The 25,874-nt window shown below is 37.7% G+C and overlaps 1 protein-coding gene across 7 annotated transcripts in view; it reads left to right on the top strand.

Moving 5' to 3' along the window:
- The first annotated feature begins 1,764 nt into the window (after positions 1-1,764).
- The window catches only part of LOC150101392 (serine-arginine protein 55-like), a 247,624-nt gene continuing 223,514 nt past the window's right edge, over positions 1,765-25,874 (top strand). For 5 of the 7 annotated variants that reach the window (XM_090400002.1, XM_090399999.1, XM_090400001.1 and 2 more), the window contains exon 1: positions 1,765-1,941. The gene's annotated coding sequence lies outside the window, so the exon portion shown is untranslated. Of the gene's footprint in view, positions 1,942-2,250; positions 2,298-2,529; positions 2,646-25,874 lie in introns of those variants that run through there. The other 2 variants (XM_090399998.1, XM_090399996.1) reach the window with 2 other exon arrangements.

Here is a 25,874-nt window from a genome sequence, read left to right as displayed (position 1 = left end):
TTTTTCCATTCCGTAAACTCAAGAAAATCGACCGCAGTACCCTCATTATTTCAGATAGTAACATATCCTGTTAGGGTTAGGTACCAAGAGATGGCAGCACGTGTTTGTCATCCTCTACATCAGTGGCCACCTATAATTAGTGATAGACATGGGCCAGCTATCTTTGATTGGCTACGGATGGAGACTGAACTGCCCACTCAGTCTCCAAAAGCTAGATAGGGTACAAACGCCTCACCTACTCCCTATAAGGGAATAAAAGGCGTTAGTTTATTTATTTATTATTATTTTTTTAATTTTGTTTTAGATGTTTCAGACATGTTAGATATAACGTGTCATTAAATTGGGTGTATTATTGTGGTAAATTTGTTTTGTGGAATGAAAATTTTTATTTTCTATGGAACCCTCTATTGACATATCAAACCAGCTAACTCATCTTGCTTTGTGTAAATGACGTTTGAATATATAGTGATGTGCACCCCAAAGAAAGAGTGTTTAAGCTTGTTTTTGTCGCCAACTGGACTTACTTTTTCTCTCCCTTTCTTCGACTTAGTCAATCTCTGGCGTCGGCAAGCGCGTTTTTTTGTCTTTTTTCCCATAAACTCAAGAAAATCGACCATAGAACCTGAATCATTTCAGACCATAACATACTGTGCTAGGGTGAGTGCCTACTAGATGATGATACTTCTCTCCTGTTCACCAGATGCCGTTAATAATTACTGATGCTCTTGGGCCAGTTATCCCTCATTGGCTATCAGGGGAATTTGATTGCCCTCAAACTCTAAAAGTGGCCTCTCTTACTATCTACAAGGAATAAAAGGTGTGATCCGATTATATTCACCTTCCATTCTCCTGGATTGGATTAGAATCGAGGTCTTTCTAATCAAAGCGGATCATCGATATCTAATTAATGGAAGTCAATTTAATAAAGGTTTAGCAGATTCTTTCCATAGCATTTATTCATATCTAGAAGGACCTATTATTATTATTATTATTACTTAACACCTCCAGAGAGTTCAAAGACTCATCGAGGGAGGGCACCTCCTCTACAACCCTTCGTCTCCAACAACCTTCATCATCTACACCAATCATCTACCACCGATCACCACCAGTAGTATTTTCATAGACATTCACAAACATCCATGCCTGTGGCAGGATTCGAACCCACAGCCTTTTGGCTGGAGAGTAGATATGCTAATCACTCGGCCAAGCAGGCCGGCTAACCAGGACCTGTGTTAGAATTTCATCAAGAAAACCAAAAATATTTTAAGAGCTACGCAAGTGAAGGTGATCTGTGGCATTCTTAAGTTTATTTCTGAAAAATTGGATATTTTCCCCTTGAAACCGTAAAATTGGCTGCAGATAACAAGCGCAATTTGGAGAAAAAATGGTGATAGTTAACTACCTTACTCCATCTTAGAAGAAAAAAAAAAGGAAGTACTGTTTAAAAAGCTATATTACTTGGCTGTAACAGCTCATGCTGGCTGTTACATAGATAGAGGATGAAATAAGATTCTCATCATTCGGTTTTCCACTTTTATTAAATTAGTTTGTTATTAATTATAGCAGGGTTTTTTCTCCCGGAAACTCGGGTTTTTCATCCCGCATACAGACAAATCGCCCTTCAGAACACACGCAGTTTACAGACAAAAAGTACTTGTTGTGGTGGCGGTGGGCGGTAGATGGCGCTGATGCGTAAATGACATGGTGGAGATGGAGAGTTGTACAGTGGGTGGCCTCCCACGATGAGTCTTCGGACTCCTTGGAGGTGTCACGAATAATAATAATAATTGAATACGCCAATAGAGGGATAGCGACTTTCATCACAGAGTTTTAAGACATGAATTGCCCTCTAGCAGCATTAAGAGAATCCTGGTGAATTCGAATATGGAATTAAGTTTTTGTTTTTTTTTTTCCGGCATATTTTTCTTTGTTTTAAAGTAGGTAAGTACATGAGGGCTAGTTAAACCGTTTATACCAAAACAAATGGGGCATTCTGTAATATTTCCTTCTTGTTTGACTTGAAAGTCTAAGCCGTTTCGAAAAGTAGTATTTGATGAGCAACATTTACGTCATAAACATATCTGAAATAAATATTTTTAATTCTAAAAATATAAAAAATGCATGAATTACAGTATAAATGTCCACATTTATACTGTAATTCAGTATTTACTAAAATTTATTTAGTAAATACTGAATTGGTTAATTACTAAAAGAAAAGCTCCACATTTTCTTTTAGTAATTAACCATGAATTTTTCCTAAGGAGTTCAGTTTTCTAATTAGAAGTGGTGTTAGCACCGTGAGTTGCAAATTCAATTTTATCCTCCCTTCGGCAATTTTATAAAATTTTTAGGCAATATATTTTAGCTCATACAAAAAGTGTAATTCAGGAATTGTTTATAATAATTCCGTTTTGAAGTTTTGTTTCAGAATACTGATAATTTTTTAATTGGCCATCCTATATACATAATCGTTTCCCAAATTCAAGGATAATCATAATATTTTTAAGGGACTTTGCAGTCTATTGACGTAGAATACATAGATGACATTTTGTTTTGCCGTATTTTAAGTTATATTTCGTTATTTGCTTTCAACTCGTTGCGGCAATTTCTCCTCGCAGCTGCGGAGGCTTCATAAGAAAATCAAGGTAACACCAATCCGTTTTGAAGGCTGCGCCTTGTTAGGATGCAGTAACTTTGAAATTTGATTCAAAAGTGAAAATGGTACTTCATTGTAGAGGTCTTGGGTATCACCTTAAATAAATGTTTCCACCTGAAAAGCCCTTTTGCAGTATGTTGACTACTGCTTTCCGTTTTGAAGTTTGTTTCAGAATACTGATAATTTTTTAATTGCCATCCTATATACATAATCGTTTCCCAAATTCAAGGAGTGTATAGAGCATAGTGGCGACAGTCCAAAGCAGTAAAGATGTCAAAAGGAAATAGAAATATTTCATGTGTTTTTGAATCATAATATTGCTCTCCAATGAAGGCTTTCTTCCTATTATTATTACCCAAGCATTGCCATAAAGTCCAGTGACTAATCACAGGAGCCCATGCTAACTCTATTCACACAATATCTCTTACCATATCTCTCCTTGAATTCATTTGTTAACAAATCGCTTACAGACTGTGGCAACTGATTCCACTTATTTTCTACTTTCCAAATGAAAAATCTGGTCCTGATGTCCCTTTCCAGAGATGACCCATTGTTCTCCCTCTCTAGTCACGTACTGAAATTTCCTCGTTAGTCGATTGGTAGAGCCTCTGCTACTAATGGCTCAGTTAAGTAAGTTTGAGCGCGGTTAGTAGTTGGAAGGGGACCAATCGTTCAATGCTGTTGGCACACTCTCCCTCGATGAGTCTTTGGACTCCCTGGAGGTGTCAAATAATAATAATAATAAAACCCTTTTAATAAGTTATATGTTTTAGTCATATCCTCTCTGTCAACCAACTTCTGCATCTGCAAACCTTCTAGTCCTCATAGAAACATTTCATTGATCATTCACCAACCTGGTCATGCAAGCTCCTCTTGACTACCCTAATCCCCAAGGTAACTGGTGAGATTTGTTCATGGTAATTCATATATGGCCATAACAAAGCCTTATAAAGAGGGATAATAACTTCCTTAATCTCTGCTTGTCAATGTGTTCTTCAGTGACCAAGTAATCTTAAGAGCTACTTTGTCCACTTTTGCATTATGCTGTCTAATCTCTCAAATGCTTATCTTTCATTGTCTCCAAGTCTCATCAATGTAGTACACAGCATGTAATTTTTTCCCCCCAAAGTTTATAACTTTTGCTTTTCCATGTAAGTCAGGACTGGCAGATCCATGCAGTATTAAATAGAGGACTGCTGTGCTGCATAGAAGTTGTTGCAAGTCTAATAGACAATTTTAAAATTGGTATTGACTGTGAAGTACTCCTTTAACCTCAGTGATGAAATTAATTTACAAAGATTTGGAAGACAGTTTTTGTCATAGAGGATGCCATTAGAGAATAATAGGTTTTTTTTGGGTTACGGTTTGAATTGCTTTCACAGCTTGGTCTGTAACAAATATTCTTGTGCTTTGAAGATGCTGGTTTGAAAAAATGCAGTGAAATATTAGTAACTGAATAAACCTTTATTTAGAACTGAAACACATTTCTGTGAAGTACCATCATGAAAAGACCAAATTGGAACATGCCATGCATTAAATGTTTTTCCAGGTAGATAAACATTTCCTAGGTCTTGGCTCCCAATCATGAGACTTCAATCAAGGTAGAAACCACTCCAGATTAGTGATTCTTCCCATAATATTTTTGCATTATAGGATTCATTATCATGGCATGTATGAATATAGAATATCATGGCATCAGTATTCATGCCACCATTTCATTGCGATTTTAAACTCTTGTAAGATTTTTTTGTTCAAAGAACTGAGATAACTTAGTTTGAAAGAAACCAGCATTTGTTGTATTTCTCTCAAGGTTAATGGCAGCACATTATTTTGGCATTATAACACATTCTTTTCAGACAAGTGATAAAAAAAAAACTTGTTTGGAACATTAGATTAATATGAAAAATGCACAATAAATTGTTTGTGCATTCGATGTTAAAATCATTGTAAATACACCAATTACTGCAAATAGTCATGTTGATTTATTTAAAGGCATATGAACTGTAATTTGAAATACCAAAATAAACTTAAGCTTTCTCATGCTTTTATTTAAAGGAAGAAATAGCTGCCAAGGAATAATAATGGAATAACTTTAGTAATTACATTATTACAACAATGTTTAGATGCAGCAAAGTTTATATGCAGACATGCCTGGAGGAAGGCAGTTGAAAAAAAAAGGAATGTGCAATTAGGGGATCTTGTTCATATTTTTGATAAAGCAAGGCAGCCATATTTATGTATTATTATTATTATTGGCCCTCCACCAAAAGACAGGTTCATTAAGGGTGGAAACAGCATGAATTTCCCAAATTCATCTGTGTAATAATTTAGATTCAGAGAATGTTATAGAGCTTTGGCAGATTCCAGAAATATGGGATGCTGCATACTCTATGGGAGGAGTTATACTGGAGGAAGTAGGGGAGACAAGGGATCTGGGGTTGATGATTTGATAGAAACCTGAAATTTAGGGGATATATTGCAAAGGTGGTGAAGGTAACACAGAGGATTGCTGCAATAATGAGAAGGACACTGACCTGCTGAGATAAGAGTTATCATTCCTTTGTTTAAGACCCTGATCAGACCACACTTAGACTATTGTTCTCAGATTTGGCCCCAGGATTTGAAGGGGAAAAGCAAATAACAAAGATGGTTTCAGGACTGTACCATGTTAATTATGAGGAGCGGCTGAGGGAATGTGGACTGCAGAGTTTGGTGGATAGAAGTAGAGGTGATATGATTGAGACTTTTAAACTGTTGAGAAGTGGATACAGGGTTGACACTTGGGAGTTCTTTCACCTGGTTGAACAGTGGGAAGGAGTGATGACAAGAGGCCATCCCTGGAAGTTATGAAAGGAAACTGTGAGTAAGAGGGTTGAGGAGAGGTTTCTTTGCATAGAGGGTGGTTGAACCATGGCATTGCCTGATAGAGTAGTGAGAGCAAGAATGGTCAATGAGTTTAAGGAGTGGTATGATAGACTTGTGTTTCCTAGGAAGGACCTCCCATGATGAGTCTTGATAGACTTTGTGTTTACTAGGAAGGACCTCCTGTGATGAGTCTTGACTCCATTGAGGCCTGAATAATAATAATAGTCTTTCAGAATTGCATATGTAGAGTAGGGAGGCTTTAGTCATTGGATTGGGTGATCTAATTCATTATTATTAGGTTGGATGGAATGAATACAGCACAGAGAAACAGTCAAACACATTTAATGGCTGCTGTATTTCATCTCAGCTACAGAGACATCATTGGGAATCTGTTTCGAGGCCATTACTGTTTAACTGTATATATATATATATATATATAATTTTGTGAATGGGCAAGTGAATAGAATTGCCAGTCTGGTGTTGCAAAATGTAAGGTTTGAAATTTTGTAAGCAAGGATGGGATGCAGAGTGTATGGCTGGTAGACAGGGACCTGAGGTTTAGGGATGGCATTGCTAAAATTAATAGCGGTAGATATAACAGTGATGAGGAGGACTTTGACTTGCAAGGTGTTATGTTTCCATTGTATAAGGCCTTGATCGGTAGCGAAATTCATAAACCATATGGATTACTGTACACTGGTCTGGTCACTTGGTTTTCAAGGAAATGTGAATATATTGGAGGGGTGTCCAGAGAAGATTGACTCTGAAATGTTGTACGTGATAAATTGAGGGAATGCCATTTGCTGCAGGGTCTTGCAAATTAGAAAGTGGGAAGGGGTGTTATGATTGAGATATGCTGTTAAGTGACTTTTATCAGTTAAATTAAAGTTGCCAAGAAATTATATTCTTGGTTTGATCCTTTATCAAAGTGTAAGCAAACAAAGTTTGCATGTGAAGTCATTTCATGACTGGGCTACTTGTATGTAGAGGTTGATGACTTCACATCAATTGCCTTAATATCCCATAATGCAATGCACATACATGTCCATATCCTTATGGACATGTATAATGCTATGCATTATGGTAAGTGCTACTACCCAGACTGGTTTCGACCTTTATCGAAGTTTCATCAGTGGGAGCTAGACCCAGAAGTGATGCCAAGGTTGAAGTAATTCAGAAGTCATATTAAGGCAATTGATGTGAAGTCATCAGCCGCCATATACAAGTAGCCCAGTCATGAAGTGACTTCATGCACAAACTTTGTTTGCTTACACTTGAATAAAGGATAAAAAAACTTTGAACATCTATTTCTAATCCAGAGTGTTTTAGTAATAAGCTGTGACACCTTTTGGCTACTTGTATATGGAAATATGACTTCTGCATCTAGCTCCCACTGATGAGACCTCAATAATGGTGTAAACCAGTCTGGGTAGTGGCACTTCCCATAATGCATAGCATTATACATGTCCATAAGGATATGTGCATTGTATTATGTGATATTAAGGCAATTGATGCAAAGTCATCGACCTCTATATACAAGTAGCCCAGTTGTGACGTGACTTTACAATCAAACTTTGTTTGCTTCCACTTGGATAAAGAATAAAACCAAGAATATAATTTCTTGCCATTTTTAATTTATTTTTTTTATTATTATTATTTTGACACCTCCAGGGAGTCCAAAGACTCATTGAGGGAGAGTGTGGCAACAGCATCGAACAGTTGAATCCCTTCCAACTACTAACAGCACTCAAACTTGCTTAACTTTTTTCATGAGCCATTAGTAGCAGAGGCTCTACCAATCGATCAACCTTTGCTGGCAATTTATAGTATAACCAAGTGAAAAACTTTCAACAAGGGGGGGGGCTTTTATAATTAATTTAGAAGAGAACAAGAGGCTGTCTCTCCCTAGAAGTTCTATAAGGGATGCATGAGCAGTTTATTGATGGTAGGTTCTTTGCATTGTGGATTGTTGGTGAGTGAAATGCTTGCCTTAAAAGTGCATACACAGTGAAGTTATTTTGATTACATGATACCTCCTTGGAGTTGAAGGACTCATTGTAGGAAGGCACTCTGTTTCACCTACACTACATACTCCACTACAATATACTATCTGCTGTCCATTAATACACTACTGATGGAGATTGGTGGAGAGATATCAGAGAGTAATTTAGTCAGGAGTAGAGTCCAAATGAAGGCCCGGACTTGGCATGCTACAGGGTTCTTTCTTGGACCATTACTGTTTAATTTGTTCATTAGCGATGTAGGAAAGGATCTGAGGGGAACTATTCAGTTGTTTGCTGGTGATGTGAAGTTGGGTAGAGCAATAGTTAATACAGATTATGTCAAAATTTTTCAGGATGATTTGGATAGATTGGCAGACTGGGCAAAAGAGAATGGATGTCAGTTTAATGTGGCAAAGTGTAAGGTTATGCATTTTGGGTTGAAAAGATTACCATCTGTACACCACATTGATGGAACTATACTCCAGGAAATTGACAAAGCTAGAGACTTGGAAGTGTTAGTGGATTGGGAGTTAAAGTTTAAGGGGCACATAGCAAAAGTGGCTAAAGCAGCTCATTAGAACTTAATAAACTAAAATAGTTTGGATGCTTGATAGTTTGAGACGGATGTAACATAATGATTCGCTTGGCTACTGAAGGATAATTTGACAAATACTTTAATCAGGTACTTGTTCCTCTTTATTGAGCCTTTAAAAAGACCCCCCCCCATCTTATTTTCTGCATGCAGATCTGGGCACCAAGGTTTCTTGGTGATGAGATGGTGGAGGAGAGGATACAGATGCGATTGACCAAGATGGTAGCAGGTCTATGGAATAAACCTTACAAGAACAGCTTTAAGATTTGTGGGTTACAGCAACTGGTTGATAGGCAGAAAAGGGATAATATTATTGAGACATACAAATTACCGAAGGGTTTTACGAGATTAATTGAGAGGAAATTTTTCAGAACAGGTGTGTTGGTGGGAGAACTAGGGGCCATCCATGGAAACTGAGTAAGAGTGTAGTTAGCAAGGGTGTTTGAACTAGGTGTTTTGCTTGGCAAGTAGTGGATGAGTGGAATAGGTTGCCAGAGTCTGTTGTGCGTGCCATGACTGTGAATGAGTAAAAAGCAAAGTATGATAGATACTGTGCAAATGTTGGATAGTTCTTGACAGGATGTTTAGGACCTCCCTCGATGAGTTTAAGGACTTCTTGGAGTTGCCCGTAATAATAATATAATCCACCACCACACTATGCCATCTGTTGCCTAATAATTGCATGTGTTCTTGGACCAATTTTTCTGTAGGTCAAAAAACACTGAATTTCCAAGAGAAAAAAATTCCTGTTTCCTCTGTATGAGATCAGCTAATACACCTTCACTTGAAAATGAGCTATGTGTTTGTGACAGTGGAGATGCCTTCGATAAGTCTTTTGTCTCCATAGAGGGCTAATTAACAATACTATATTAGTATCCTTACTTTCTGTTGAAAGCAAGATTAATCTGTCGTAAAACATTTGTGTTGCACGGAAGTGTTATTATTATCTGAACGCCAGCCACATATGGTGTTAACTTATGTAATTTAATGGAAATTGTTCTAAACTTATAAGGAAGACATTTACGGTAAGTTTAGAATAATTTCCATTATGTCCTCATCTAAGGACATCATTTTTATGTGTCCTCAAATGAGGGCACATAATGTGTCCTCATATGAGGCCCTTATGCATGAGAGGGATATATAAGATTTTTGGGGGGGGGGATATTTAGTAGTTTGCTGATGATGCAAAACTGTGGTGGGCAATAGTTGATATAGTTATCTTGCAGGATGACTTAAATTGGCAGTATGGGCAAAGGACAATGGTTGTCAATTTAATGTTATAAAATACAAGGTAATGGGATGAAAGAGCCAGAAAAAAAAGGGCCACTTTGGAATGAAAGGGCTACATACTTCATATCATATTGATGGTACTAGATTACTGAAATTGTTGAGGCTAGGGAATCTGTATTTGATGGTGGATAGAGGTTTGAAATTAGGACACAATAGAAGAGTTGGCAAAATAGCTCAGAGGATTAGCAGAGTGGCACAGTGGAAGTGTGCTTGGCCCATAACCCAGAGGTCTGTGGATGGGAACCACTCTTTGCTAAGTGTTTTTTTTTTTGCCAGCCTGGTTGGCCGAGTGGTTAGTGTATCCACTCTCCAGTCAAAAGGCTGCGGGTTTGAATCCCGCCATTGGCATGGATATTTGTGATTGTTTGTGAAAATGCTGTTGGTGGAGAGTAGTAGATGGCATTGGTGTAGATGATAGTGTTTGTGGTTCGTTGTACTTGGTGGATCGAGTTGGTGGAGACAGAGTTGTAGAGTAGGTGCCCTCCCTCGATGAGTCTTTGGATTCCTTGGAGATGTCATGTAATAATAATAATTACTTGGATATTGAAGAACACATTGCTAAGTAATGAAAGGAAGGTTTTATCCCTCTTTACAAGGATATGATTCAGCCACATGACTACTCTGCACAGATTTGGTTACCTGTTTCTAGGGGACCGGAAAGTAGTGGAGAGGATGTAGAGATGAAGTCAAGTCTTATGGAATGTTCACTATGGGGATAGATTGAGGGTGTGGGTTGCAGAATTTAGCAGACAGGCAGAGGAAAAGGGATATGATTGAAACTTATAAGTTACTAAAGGGAGTTTATAACATTGGCACAAAAGAAATTTTTCAATATATGAGAATTAGGAGAAAAAGCAGTGGTCACACTTGGAAGTTGTCTGAGAGTTTGGTAGTAAGGATGTGTGGACTAGGAGAGTGATGAATGAGTGGAATGGATTACCAGAGGTGGTTGTGAGTGTGCCAACATTGTGTTAATGGTGTGGGTCTCCTGCAGTGAGTCTTTTGACTCCATGAAGTGTTTCTAATAATAATTTTATTTATTTATTTCGTGTGCAAACTACAGAAAATGTAATAGCATACATATAAATGATTAAAAGCATACATTAAAAGAATATGGATTAAAAGTGTACATTAAAAGAATAGGGATTAAAAGCATACATTAAAAGACAATAATACTACTTTCATAAAATATTCAGCAAAAACATAAAATGTCAGATTTTACTCATTCGGTGACTAATATACTTTAAAGCTGTTATGTACCCGACAAATAATATATGTCGGGTACATATATTATTAATGTCTATCAAGCAGCATTGCAGATGATGATCCATGGTTTGTGTTTCACCACATGAGCAGCTGTCATTATCTGTGTAGGCCCATCTTTGCCAGTCTAGATGTAAGCCAGAAGGAAGAGACTCGTTTAAGTTCAGAGCCTCTGGAAATTGTTCTTGCCACATTGTTGACCTTGTAGCTTTTATGGAATCAACCAACGGTTCCACTGAGTGAATAAAACTTTTCCTTGATCTTAGCCTCCTATGTATTGCAACATATCCATACAATGGATGCTTCATCATTTAGTTGTTGTTTTCACTCATATCTTCTCTGTGTAGTCCTTCTGATGTGAGGAGGTGCAATACCAGACAATAATAATATATCAAAATAAAAGTGCTTGACTTTATTAAAAATTTTGTTGTGATTCACAAATTCTTAAATCAGCATGACAACTTCATTGTTTTGTCATTAACATTGTGACTTCTGACTTCCTGTTACCAAGAATTCATTTGTACCTTTGTATTATTTGCTACCTTTCATTAAAATTTATTTAGAATTTTATTCTAAAAAATAAACAAATTCGTCACACCAAGCTGTGATTATTATAGAGAAATAAAATACTTGGACATATGTTTATATACTGAAACTGACCACAAAATTACCTCAGAAAAGTATCGTCTATTGTTATTGAAAGAGACAAATGCAGAAAGCTCACTTGTCCCTTGCCAAGGTCATTCCGAATCTATTCTGCCAATCTATTCTTTCATCTCTTTTACATCCAAATTGTATTACTGTAAATTGTCTGAAGACAAAGCTTGACTTGCTTTGTGATAACATTCTCCTTTTTCATTTCCTACATATATGAATTAGACAAATCACCTGTTATGCTATAAAGTGCTTTGAATGCTTTCTCTGGTATCGGAAGAGCTTTCAAGTAGTTTAGGTGCAAAGAAAACAAACAAAAAACTTTGGTCCCAGTGGAATCTTTCATGTTGTTTTCCAAAACTAATACTGTCTTGTCTCCTCTGCAACCTTTCATGTTCACCTAGTTCTCGTCTGTATTCATCTGATATTCCAAATAAGATCTTAAAAGTTTTTATCAAAATTCACTCATGTTCACATCATTTCTAACCATAATGGAAACATTAATACCCAACTTCTTTTTTTTTATATAACTCCCACCATGAAAGGTTGTGAACTTATACGTTAGTACTGTGGGTAGGCTGAGATTTTTTTTCTTTTAGTGTTTTTTTAAAAAGTGTTATTTATTATTATTATTCAGGCCTCCATGGAGTCAAAAGACTCATCGTGGGAGGTCCTTCCTAAGAAAAACAAAGTCTATCAAGACTCATCGAGGGGAAGTCCCCCCCCCCTAAGAAACACAAAGTCTCTCATACCACTCCTTGACCATTCTCGCTCTCACCATTCCATCAGGCAATGCATTCAATGGTTCAACCACCCTCCATGCAAAGAAACCACTCTTCACCTTCTTGCTCACAGTTTCCTTTCGTAACTTCCAGGGATGGCCTCTTGTCATCACTCCTTCCTGCTGTTCAACCAAGGGAAAGAACTCCCCAGTGTCAACCCTGTAACCACCTCTCAACAGTTTAAAAGTCTCAATCATATCACCTCTCCTTCTTCTATCCACCAAACTCTGCAGTCCACATTCCCTCAGCCGATCCTCATAACTATCATTGTACAGTCCTGAAACCATCTTTGTTATCTGGCTTTTTACCCTTTCCACAGTTAACTTATCCCCTTCAAATCCTGGGGACCAAATCTGAGAACAATAGTAATGATAACTGTTTTATCTCTGCAGGTCAGTGTCCTTCTTCTCATTATTGCAGCAATCCTCTGTGTTACCTTCACCACCTTTGCAATATGTCCCCTTAAATTTCAGGTTTCTATCAATCATCAACCCCAGATCTCTTGTCTCCCCTACTTCCTCCAGTATAACTCCTCCCATAGAGTATGCAGTGTCCCATCGATGTTTCCCAAACCTCAAGACCTTACATTTTGCTGCATTAAACTGAAACTCCCCCATTCATTTGCCCATCTGTCTAGCTTATTCAAATCCTCTTGCAGGGCTGCTGCATCTGCACTATTACTAATAATCCTTCCCAGCTTTGCATCATCTGCAAACAACTGAATATCCCCTTGCAATCCACTGACAATGTCATTGATATAAAGGTTAAACAATATAGGTCCCAGTACTGAGCCCTGTGGGACTCCACTTGTAACCCTCTACTTCCTTGAAACTGCCCCACCATACACAACTCTGCATTGATGTCAGATTGGTCAACTGGATTCAGGATTGGCTGTCTGATAGGACAGCCAATCCTGAATCCAGTTAACTAATCTGACATCCAGACCCACGTGCTGCAACTTAAATATCACCTTATCATGTGGCACCCTGTCAAATGCCTTCGCTAAATCTAAGAAAATGGCAGTATATGCCTTCCCCCTCATCTAATGTTCTTGTAACTTTATCATAAAAGGCTAGCATATTGCTAAAACAAGAGTGCCCCTTCACAAATCCATGTTGACTCTCACAGATAACATTACCCTCATCTGCCCAATGCTGTATATGGTCCTTCACTACTTTCTCCAAGATCTTACTAACTACTGATGACACACAAACTGGTCTATAATTAGATACTTCCAGTCTGCTACCGCCCTTTTACCTTCCTTCCATTCCATGGGCACCTTTCCAGCAGCCAGACTTTCATTGAAAAGCCAGGTCAAAGGCACTGTCAGTTCCCTAGCACATTCTCTCAAAACTCGTGGTGAAATACCATCCAGTCCCACAACTTTACTGACATCCAGAGTACTCAGTATTTGAAACACACGCTCCTCCTGTACCTCTAAACCTCGAACCTGCCCTATCCCGCTAACATTAAAACTGACTCCTCCAGGATGAAATACTCCAATAAAGTGTTCGTTGAACAATTCTACTATGTCCTCTGCATCAGTCACTCTATTCCCATTTTTATCCCACAATATCATTTTCCACAGTCATTTCTCCTCCTACTGGCCACATATCTAAAAAATTCCCTAGGATTTTCTTTGGATATTAGGGCTCATCTCCTCTCATATTCCAGTTTTGTCTTCCTTACCATACTAGTCACTCTTCTGGCCTGTGTCTTATACTCTTCATGCATCTTCTCTTCACCTGTCTCCTTATATCTCTTCCACAGCCTCTTTTTCGCATGCAATTCCTGTTTAATATTGTTTGTCATCCACTTTACTCCAAATTGTGTCCTCTTGTTCACTTGTGGTATACAACTTACCATTGCTGCTAACAAATATTCTTTCATAATTTCCCATGCACTAATGACATCCCGACCTTCCAGTTCCTCCCTCCATGAAACTTCCCCAAGTTGACGTCTTAGACTATTATAATTACCTGCCTTATAATTCCACATACGTTCCTGTCTCTTTGATACTCCTGCATGTCTATATTCCAAGTCAAAACCATATGGTCACTCTCTCCAACTGTTTGGAGAGATGTCATCTCAGTTATTATCAACTCTTCTGATGCTATAACCAAATCCAAAACTCTTGAACCTCTTGTTCCCTCTATTACATGTTGCCTAAGACATTTGTCCCTCAAGAATTCTAGAAAGTCTATTCCCTTATTGCTGCATGCATCTTCCTCTCCCCAGTTTATACTACTGTAGTTAAAATCTCCCATAACAATCATTCTTCTTGCACTTGCCAAACTCAACTGTCTAAACATTTCCTGGTCCTCCACTCTCTGTACCCCTGGGTCTGTAGCAACACTCCACTAAATATCCTGTCTTCCCACCTCTACCTCACACCATATGCTTTCAAAATCATTAGTGTCACTGCCTTCCAAAGTCTCCCTCTTAGAGGACATAGGTCGTCACTTATCATAAGCAGTACTCCACCACCATGCTTTCCTTTCCTATCCTGCTGGAAAATGCTGTACCCAGCGACTTCTATTCCTGTTATTATATCCTCTTCTGTCAACCATGTCTCAGTGATCCCAATAATTTTTGGCCAGGCTGATGCTATCTGTGCAACCAATTCCTCTCCCTTATTCCGGATACTCCTGGCATTAGTATATAGCATATAAATGCCGTTGTTTCTATACCCAGCATTATCCCCTTTAGACTCCACTGAGCTCAGTGTTACCTGATGTCGTTCCCCTTCTCCCAAGTACCCATTTCCACAAGAGGCCACCCTTGCTACCATCCTCCCTGGGACACACTGACTTTTTCAGAACAGCAATCTCTCCAGATGCCTACGTCTTTCCTCATTCAGATGTAAGTGGTCTCTTGCATACAATTCCTCTCTGTCCTCAAACACACTCCAAGCATCCACATATTTCAGTCCTCTCTTGTCACACATTCTATCTATTATGTCATTCAATATTACCACTCGTCTGCTCAGTTCGTCATTATCATACCTAGGCAACACACACACTATCTTTCCTGTCTGTGTGTTCTTTCGTACCACCTCAAGCAAGAATCTTGTATCTCTCACTGCCCTATTTACACCACCACTCAAGTCATTTGTTCCCACCATCACAATCATCTCATCCACCATTTCACCTCTCTTAACTGCCAAAGCCACCCTTTCTATCGTTCCTCCTGGCAAACACTCCTCACGCATCCTATCTTGAACACCACGGATCATTGAGTCCCCATACATTATACGTCTTACCATTGTTTCCATTTTCTCCTCTTCTTTCATTCCCATACCTCTCTCTCTCATTTCCTCTCCTACTGTTTCCATTTTCTCCTCTTCTAACACTCCCATACCTCTCTCTCATTCCATTCTCTCCTCTTCTAGCTCTCCCACGCTTCTCTCTCATTCCATCTCTCCTACTGTTTCCATTCTCTCCTCTTCTAGCATTCCCATACCTCTCTCTCATTCCATCTCTCCTACTGTTTCCATTCTCTCCTCTTCTTGCATTCCCATACCTCTCTCTCATTCCCTCTCTCCTATTTATTACATATTTTTTATTTTATTTTTACATAATATGAAATCCTACTCTAGAGACCAAACATGGAACTTTTTCAAGCCACTTTGTGCTTCTAATAAGTGGAGATAGGGGTATCATGCAGGGTGACGAAATTCATCTCTCACTTTTAAAATCACATAAATTGATCAGCAGCTACTAGTATAGATTCCACCACCTTTGATCCACAGCAGATCTTGCATATGTTGTTCACTGGACACATACAGTGGAATGGTTTGCAGAACATTACATTTCCTATATATTTGACTAGATCTGTTTGTAGAGGTTTCCTTGTCACATTGGATAGTTTCGTTTTTTCAGATTTCCCTACCAATTCAGCAATGCTCCAGGACTCTGTTCTTCTTACTTTCTTCATTTTATACATAAATGACTTTAAATTATACTTGATGAGAATATATATTCTTGCTTTGTTTCTTACTTTACCTAAGCTTGAGCAAATATAAAAGTTTGCTTTGTTTACTCAATCTTGGGAAATACTTTGAAAATTAAGGATGAAAATAAAAATATTATTTCCTGTCAAATGTAATTTACTTTCTTTCCAGCAAATAAAATTGCTATAAATGACTTTCTGAGACTCGCTTCACATCTTGTCCATAGTTTTGCTGATGATAATACATTCAATTCCTTGTTGTTATTTGACAAACTCAATGATACTTAACACCCCAACCGGCCATGACATCTATAGACATTCAGCAAAATTTGGATACGATTCTGTAACACCTATTGAATAACATGGATAAGAAGTGCAATTTGGTCTCACTATTTCATCCACCATGGCCAGTAGAGAGGTTAAACAATTCAAGATCTACCACAATGAATGGAAGATCTAGTCACCTTCAGTGATACAGTTGTCTTGTTTTCTTTCTTGCAAAAAAAATTTTCCCTTACCTTTTGATAATAGCCAGATTCTCAGACAAGATCTGTTTCTTCTCAAGTTCACATTTATCTCTAGCTCTTCTTGGCACACAGAGATGAATTTGGAGAGTTCGGGGAGGGAAGAGCTAACTGGGTGACAGCTGAATGAGGTGACAGAAATGAAACAGGAATCAAAATTATATGATGCTATGATAAACATGAGCATAACCAGAAATGAAATATGAAATGAAGTATATAGAAAATAAAAAAGATTGTTCTCATAAACAATTTTCCAGAAGTGGCTCACAGCTGTAAAACAGATTCAGGAAGGAAATTTCATCTCAGATACTAAATGTGAGTTGAATAGTCTCTTGTAATAATGGATTTTGTTTCATTTGTAATTTGATTATGTGGAATGACAGCCTTTGAGAAATCAGTCGAGTGAACAATGAAATTGATGGTGCTAGAGTATTACTTAGTGAAAGGCTGTTGAAAAGATATTTTTATGAAGTAGTGATTTGTTTGCGCTTTGGTGTAGTTTTGTTTATTTTTCATAGTATAACTGAGTGATTGAGGAGATGTGTGTGTTTGAAATAGACTTTTACTATTTTTAAAGCTTGCAGTGAATAGTAACAAACTGGCAGTATGAATGAGATTTGGCACAGCACAAAAATCAGATGTAATTAACGGCGTGGACTTTTCAAGAATGGTATGTTGTTGCGAATGCAACATGTATACATGGCAGAATTAGGAGGGCCTGAACAGGACACGAGAGAGGATACTGATATGTCAAAAGTGTGATATTCTGTTGGACTACAAGGTATTGGTAAATGTGAAACTAGCAAATGGAATGAAAGAGTGCATAATTGAGGGAACAAATGACAATATGAATCATGAAATGGAACCAGTTGCATGAACAAATGATTGTATAAATCATGGAATGGAAGTGAGCAGCACTATTGAAGCAAAGGAAAGTGTAGCTGAAAAAACAAAAGCAAATGACACTGTGGAAACAAAGGAAAGTTGGAATGAGGAAACAAAAGAAATTCAGAGTGAAGAAATTATTACTATTATTATTACCTCAAGACCTCATGGAGTCACAGGCTATCTGGGATGAGTCTTTGACTCCATTTACCTTTGCAAAGACACATCTCATCATACCGTGTCTTAAACATACTCAAACTCCTTGCAGACACCAGACTCTCAGGCAAGGAATTCTAATCATTCACAACTCTGCATAAAAAAAACCTGCCTCTCACTCCCCTACTCACACCCTCTTTATACAGTTTCCAGGGATGACCTCTGGTTCTCCCCTGATCTCCCACTATTCTCTGTAGAACTTCTCCACCATTGATCCTATAACAATCCCTTACCAACTTGTAGGTCTCTATCATATCTCCCCCCGTCCTCCTGTCCACCAGACTCTGCAAATTACATCTTCTCAATCTTTCCTCATACTCGACATTCCAGAGGTCAGAAACTACCTTAGTAAGTTGCCTTTGGACCCTTTCCAACATCTCTTCATCCTTCTGAAAACCCGGTGACCAAATCTGGGCACAATAGTCCATGTGTGGCCTAATCAAACCTTATACAACGGAACAAGAATCTCCCTACTTCTACACGTCAGTGTCCTCTGCATCATTCCCAGAAGCCTTTGTGTTGTCTTCACAATTTTGGTGATGTGTCCCCTAAATTTTAGATCCTTATCCACTATCACCCCTAGATCTCTTATTTCCTCTACCTCCAACAATATATTCTCACCAAGCATAAATTCTCACCAAGCATAAATTCTGCATCCCATCTTTGTTTTCCAAATTTTAAAACCTTACATTTTGCAACATTGAACTCGCATCCCCATTTCCGTGCCCAATCACTCAATTTATTCAAGTCTTCTTGTAAGGCCACAACATCTTCACTACTCTTTATGGTTCGTCCCAACTTTGCATCATCTGCAAACAACTGAATATCTCCATCCAAATCTTCGCCAATATCATTAATATACAAGTTAAACAGTAATGGTCCTAAAACAGACCGCTGAGGCACTCCACTAGTGACTTTCCTTTTCCTGGATATTGCACCCCCATACACAACTTGTTGATACCTATCAGATAGCCATTCTCTGATCCAATGCACTAATCTAATATTAGTGCATTGGATCAGATATTCACTTTATTATAATCAGTAAGTAGATTACTAAAACATGACCTCCCTTTAGCAAATCCATGGTGTCCATCAAAGATAATACCATTGTTGTCAACCCAACTCTGGATCCTAGTTCTCACAAGCTTCTCCAACAACTTAACCACAACACCTGACACACAGATAGGCCTATAGTTTGATGCTCGAGTTCGATCACCTCCTTTATGAAGTGGCACAATCTTGCCCTCCTTCCACTCCTTAGGAACTTGACTAAGTGCAAGACTCGTATTACAAAAATATGTCAAGGCAGGTGTCAACTCCCTGGCACGTTCCTTCAGAATATGTGGTGATATATTATCAAGTCCCACAGCCTTATTTATATCTAGTTTACTCAACTCCCCAAACACCTCTTGCTCACTTACAGTCAGTCTCTCCTCCCCATCATCAACTGCTCTCAATCTCTCCATGAAGTCACATTCACAAGATTGAAAGATCTTTATGAACTGCTCATTAAGTATCTCCACCACACATTCTGCAACAGCTGTCTTTATACCATTTTCTCCAATCAATGTCATCCTTCCATAATCATTCTTTCTTTTGCTGGCTACAAATGAATGGTAGACCGACAGATAGTGTAATTTCCAGCATGCAAGGCTTAAAAAATGAGTTGATCAGAATGAGAAGCAAAATGAAAAATATGTGTTAGTGAGATGAGAAGTTTGGTGGATAAGAATGGACGAGTATAAATGGTTAGGATGAAGGAAAGCAGAGAAAAAGAAGTAATGAATGACTTGAAAATAGCGAGTATGGAGGTTGCATTATTAGAGGTGTGGTAAATGAGAGATTCCATAAGATGTGTTTTCCAGGAGGAAGAATTAGGAGGATAATTGATGCATTAAATAAGCAGACGAGCTGCTTGTGATGGTTGTTGGAACAAATCACTTGATTGGACATAAAAAGCATGTAAGAATGGATATCAGGAGATTGTTGAGGAAACTGAAAGATAACCATGGTTGGAAAGGTGGTCAGTGTGTTGCCTAGGTGTAACATCTCCCTGTACTCCTGTGACAATATCAGTGACATAAACATTGAACAGCACTGGTCCCAATACTGAACTCTGTGGAACTCCACTTGTAACCTTCCTACTCCCTGATACTGCTCTCCCCATATTTATATAAAACTAATATCTATGAGAGAACCAGTCCAATCCACTTTTCCTCCTACTCGCCACATAGCAAAAAAAAAAAAAAAAACAAAACCTTGTGATTCCTTGGATTGCAGTGCTAGTCTTTTCTCATGTTCTAATTTTTCTCTCCTTACAGTACTACTAATTTTCCTGGTATTCCTTATGTAGCTTTTTCCCCTTTGTTTTCCATAATCTCTTTCAATGGAATTCCTTTTATTTCTCTTGTCATCTATTTGACTCTAAATTGCTTTTCTTCGTCAGTTGAGGTATACAATCTGCCATTACTATCAACAATTTTTTCTTAATTCTTTCCTATTTCAATTCTTTCGCCTGCCTGCAAGCTGGTGTCTAAGTCGGTGATAGTTGCCTGCCTTATAATTCCACATAAATTCCTTCTGCCTTGATAACTCTCACCAACCTGGGTGCAAGTATAACATCTCAGTTATAATCAGATCCTCTGATGCTCTGATTAAATCCAAAACTCTTGATCCTCGTGTTCCCTCCACCAGATGCTGCTTAAGACAGTTGTTCCTCAAGAAATCTAAAAATTCAGTTACCTTATTACTGCATGCTGTCTCCTCTGCCCAGTTTATAGTGATTATATCACTATGATCGAAGTCCCCCCCTACCCCCAATAATGCTCACTCGCTTTACATTTGCTAGACTAATTTGCCTTAACATTTTCGGTTCATCACCATTGTATTCCCTGGTCTGTAGCAATATCCCACTAAATATAATGTCTTATAAACATCTATTATTATTATTATTATCTGAGACCTCCAGGGAGTGAAGGACTCATTGAGGGATGCTATAAATCTCCCAAACCAGCTGTCATATCTTCCCTTAAACTCATTCAGACTAGATGCACTCAATAAACCCCCCCATTCCCTAAAGGCAAACTTTTCCATTCACTCACTGCTCTGTGAGAGAAAAATCTAGATTTCACCCCTTCTTTGACTGTGCAAATACTTAACTTCCATCTCCTGTGTTCTCTCTCCACCTTCTGTATAACGAAAATTTCATGAGATGATATCCTATAACACCCGTTCAAAAGTCTATAGACTTCTATCATATCACAGAATTGGTGCTGATGTTCCATCAGTCCCTATCACCAAATTCTTATGTAGTTTTTGCAATAGCTCCTATTAACCAGAGTCTGCAATACATATACTTGCAGTCTTTCCTCATAATCTAAATCCCATAATCTGGATATAATCTTTATAGCTCTTCTTTTCACTCTTTCCACAGCCCTTGGAACCTGGGATACCAAATCTGTGCACAATAATCCAGGGGTAGTCTTATAAAGAGGCAAAATGATTTCCTTATCCTTACATGTCAAGGTTTTCACTTCAACATCGCAATTATCCTCTCAGTTATATTTGCAGCTTCTGTTATGTGACCTTTGAACTTCAAATTTCTATCCACCAATAGGCCAAGATCCCTTGCCTCCTGAGCTTCTTGTAGCATAACCCTGCTAATATAATATGCCGCAGAACTCTAATCACGCCCAAGTTCATAACTTTACACATACTAACATTAGTAGCCATTTTCATTTGCCCAAATTTTCAGCCTATTCAAATCATTTTGTAAGTGCTGAATATCAGTAGCATCCCTGATTGTCCTGCCTATCTTCACATCATTGGCAAACAGTTGCACATCTGATGTTAGACCCTGCTTGATGTCATTAATGTACGGATTGAAGAATAATGGCTCAAAGACTGAACCCTGAAATACTCCACTGGTTACTTTAAATCTGGCAGATTCACATCCACTGTATACCACTTTTTGATATCTGTCTGTCAACCATTCCCTGATCCAAAGCAAGAGTTTATATTCCGATCTTATATTCTCCAGTTTATGCAAAGCCTTTCCTGTAGTATCCTATCAAATGCCTTAGAAAAATCCAACATTATCATAGTGCATCCATTCCCTTTATCCAACTCAGCTGGAACATTGTTATAAAATATGAGCAAATTGCTAAAACATGACCTTCCTTTAGACCCATGCTGTTCCTTGTAGAGTATAGCATGTTTGTCTACCCATTTCTGTATGCAAGTTCTCACCAATTTCTCTAAAATATTCACTACCACACCAGAGATATGGATAGGTCGGTAGTTAGACACACATCAGTTTTTGCACCACCCTTGTAGAATGGAACTATCATACATTCCTTCCATTCCTGTGGTATCATTCCTGAGCTGAGACTCAAGTTATACAAACATGAGAAAGACTTAGCCAATTCTGCTGAACAAATTTTCCCTTCAGCAAATGGGCTGATATTCCATTTGTCTCTATAGACAAATTCTAATCCAGGTTATGCAACATCTCTTCAACCTCATTTTCATGAACCTCTAACTCTTGATCCAATGTAACAGTAGCACTGTGCACCATGTTACATACACCTGATATATCTTATTTGATATATCAAATAAGATATATCAAATATATCTTATTTGATATATCTTAGCAAAGTGAGCACTCATTAACTGAACAATCTCATTAGCTTCCAAAACTCAAGTACCATATGCATTCAATAAAGTTATTCTTTCACATTCATTCTTTCTTTTACTTGCGGCATAACACTAAAATTCTTTTGGATTGCCTTTAGCTTGCATGGCCGATTTCTTTTCATACTTCGATTTAGCTTTCCACACAATACTCGTTACTTTTCTGGCCTGAGCTTTATATATTTCATAACTCCTGTCACTCTTATTCTCATGATAAGATCCTAAGCTGATATAATTTCCAGCTTTGTGGAAATTTGTAGTTCAGCATGTAACCTATGTAACCTGTTTTAATTGGAGCATTAATACAATTAGATACTTCCCAAGAAAGCACAGCATGATCACTGTCACCAATTGGTGGTAAAATAGCCATATTCTTAACAGAGATCCTTTCTGACGCTATGAACAAATTCAACACTCTTTGACCTCGAGTTCCTTCTTTCACATGCTACTTGAGAAAGTTGAAAGTTTTTTTTTCACTTGGTTAGACTATAATAAATTTAGTTTAATCCTTCATCCAAGTGTGACCAAGCTAACATCAATTTGATGTTAGCTTGGTCCACCCTTTGCAACAAGTTGTCCAGTGTTGTACTACCTTAACCCAGTCCTGAAGATAATTTCAGGTGCAAACTTTGTTTGCTCACACTTGGATAAAGGATTAAACTAAATTTATTATAGTCTAACCAAGTGAAAAAAAATCTTTCCAATATCTTTCTCTAAATCCAGAGTAATTTAATAAAAAGGTGGCACACCGTTTCGCAACTCCTATAGGTAGAGATGACCTTGCTAATGCTTCTGCCTGGTATCTCCACTTGGGCCTGGCTCCCACTGAAGAGACCTCAATAAAGGTTGAAACTAGTCTGGGTAGTAGCCCTCCATTTAATGCATAACATTATACATATCCGCAAGGAGATGCTTTTCATTATGGGAGATACTGAGATGGGAGTGATGTTAGCTTGGTCCACCTTTGCAACAAGTTGTCCAGTGTTGTACTACCTTAACCCAGTCCTAAAGATACTTTCAGGCGCAAACTTTGTTTGCTCACACTTGGATAAAGGATTAAACTAAATTTATTATAGTCTAACCAAGTGAAAAAAAATCTTTCCAATATCTTTCTCTAAATCCAGAGTAATTTAATAAAAGGTGGCACACCGTTTCGCAACTCCTATAGGTAGAGATGACCTTGCTAATGCTTCTGCCTGGTATCTCCACTTGGGCCTGGCTCCCACTGAAGAGACCTCAATAAAGGTTGAAACTAGTCTGGGTAGTAGCCCTCCATTTAATGCATAACATTATACATATCCGCAAGGAGATGCTTTTCATTATGGGAGATACTGAGATGGGAGTGATGTTAGCTTGGTCCACCCTTTGCAACAAGTTGTCCAGTGTTGTACTACCTTAACCCAGTCCTAAAGATACTTTCAGGCGCAAACTTTGTTTTCTCACACTTGGATAAAGGATTAAACTAAATTTATTATAGCTTGAGAAAGTTGTCTTGCAACAGTTTAATAAATTCCTCTTCTTATCATGAGATTTCTCTTCTATCCAATCAGTGTGTGGAAAATTAGTTACCCATAATGATCACTCGTATGGTATCCATAAAGCTAAATTTGTGATACATTAATTTCTTAAGATAAGATGCATTTCTTCGTCCCCTGCACCTGAGCCGCCATGTCTGTAGAAACATTCCACCATATATTTTCTTCTGTTAAACTCCACTTCACACCAAGACTCAAACTCACTGCTACATGGGATATTGTTATTATCATTGTTTTCTTGTGTTTCTACCCTAACTGGACTTAAGTCATCTGATATCATTAGTAGTAGTCGTAGTGGTGGTACTCTTCCTCTCCTATATCTTCTGTCATTCTTAAAAATGGTATGCCTATTACACTCGATCCCACTTGCCATATCTCATTCTGATATCCAGGTTTCACTAATGCCAACAATCTTAGGCCACATCATATTCAATAAAGCAACGAACTTAACCCCTTTGTTTCTGATGCTTGGGCATTTGTGTATAGACATAATAAATTGCCACCTAGCCTATTCTTATAATTAGATATGCAATCTATTTGGTCTTGTTCTATAATTTTCTCTTTTTGCTCCTCAGACATACTTAGCATATTTTTCCACCCCCTCGCCACACACACATTGCCATTTTCGAAGACATTCATATTTTTATCACATTTGCATATCATAGCTGAACTTTGATGCACATTTTTCCCATTCCTCCCTTGATGAGCTAGTTTCCCTGACTCTCTACATTAGTTCTTATACCAAGAAGTACTTTCTCCAGTCTCCTGATGCCAAATGAATTCAAGTGCAGGCCATTTTCCTCTTTACATAAGTCTTTTCTGCAATCAAACTCACTCCGCACATCTAAAATCTCACATCCATTTCTTCTACACAGTCTGCTCGTGAAATCATTTGCTGTCATCGCCCTCCTTCTTAACTCAGTACTGTCATCTGGGTAGGTAGCAATCCTACAATTTTTACTCCCTAACATTTCTTTCTTGCTTCTTCCAACAGATCTTTCATATCTTTTCTCATATTGTATTTGTCACTACTTAAATTATTAGTACCTACCAGAACTACCATCTCTTTTACTTTTCTGTTTTTGTTTTCAATTACATTTCTCATTTTTTTAATTTCCACTCCCAGGAAACTAGAAGTGGTGACTCTCTTTGGCAAACACAAATTTTAAGTTTGAGTCACCATACCGTATCACCTCTTTTTTTTCTTAGATTTTAACTAACTTACCTTGTTGTTATTAACATTATGATTACCAAGTTCAGTACTTTCCTGCCTGTTCTTGTTCTGATCCTTTTTCTTATCCTATCTAAGTTTAGTCAAATGTTTTTCCACCTTTTCCAATTCTCTGGTTGATTTTCTAATAATTTCTTTTAATCGAGATATTTCTAATGTCAACTTATCCTCAGATAAATTATCATCATCACTACAGCAGTAATTTTGTTCTTCGGGACAAACGCTCTCCTCAGTAGTAACAATTTGAGCTTTAAACACTGCCTTGTTGTGATGAGTTTTCATCGTCATTCTTAAGAGTAATATAAACTAACAATATTTCTGCAGTTATGTTATAAAATGCTGTAGTACAATAATTACACTAAAAACTACAATAATATACTAAAAATACACAATTTAATCTAAGGAAATACATAAATCAACAAAAATCACAGATAACCTTACACCAATCTTGCGCCATCAATTGGAAAAGACTTGACACCTCAAAATTGAGACTCCAACACACAAAATGTGTTTTATGAAGGAAAAAAGAAATTATAAAATAGGAGTCTTAACTCTTGAAACACAGAAGAATTTTAGAAAACGGGAAAATGCAATACTAGACACAATAAAACAAACATTACAGAAAAAAAGTGAGACCTAATAATAATTGACTTACTACTAAAATAATTGATCTGTGGCACCAAAAGAAAAAGATAGAAGAAAAACTTTCTACTTGCAGCATACCTGAATTGCTAG

This window comes from Typopeltis vanoorti, chromosome 11 (assembly GCF_054136105.1).
Source record: "Typopeltis vanoorti isolate ZY-2024b chromosome 11, IOZ_Tvanoo_1.0, whole genome shotgun sequence".
Taxonomy (NCBI): Eukaryota; Metazoa; Arthropoda; class Arachnida; order Uropygi; family Thelyphonidae; genus Typopeltis; species Typopeltis vanoorti.
The sequence above is the reverse complement of the archived record's forward strand: the minus strand, read 5'-3'. Positions and strand labels throughout refer to the sequence as shown.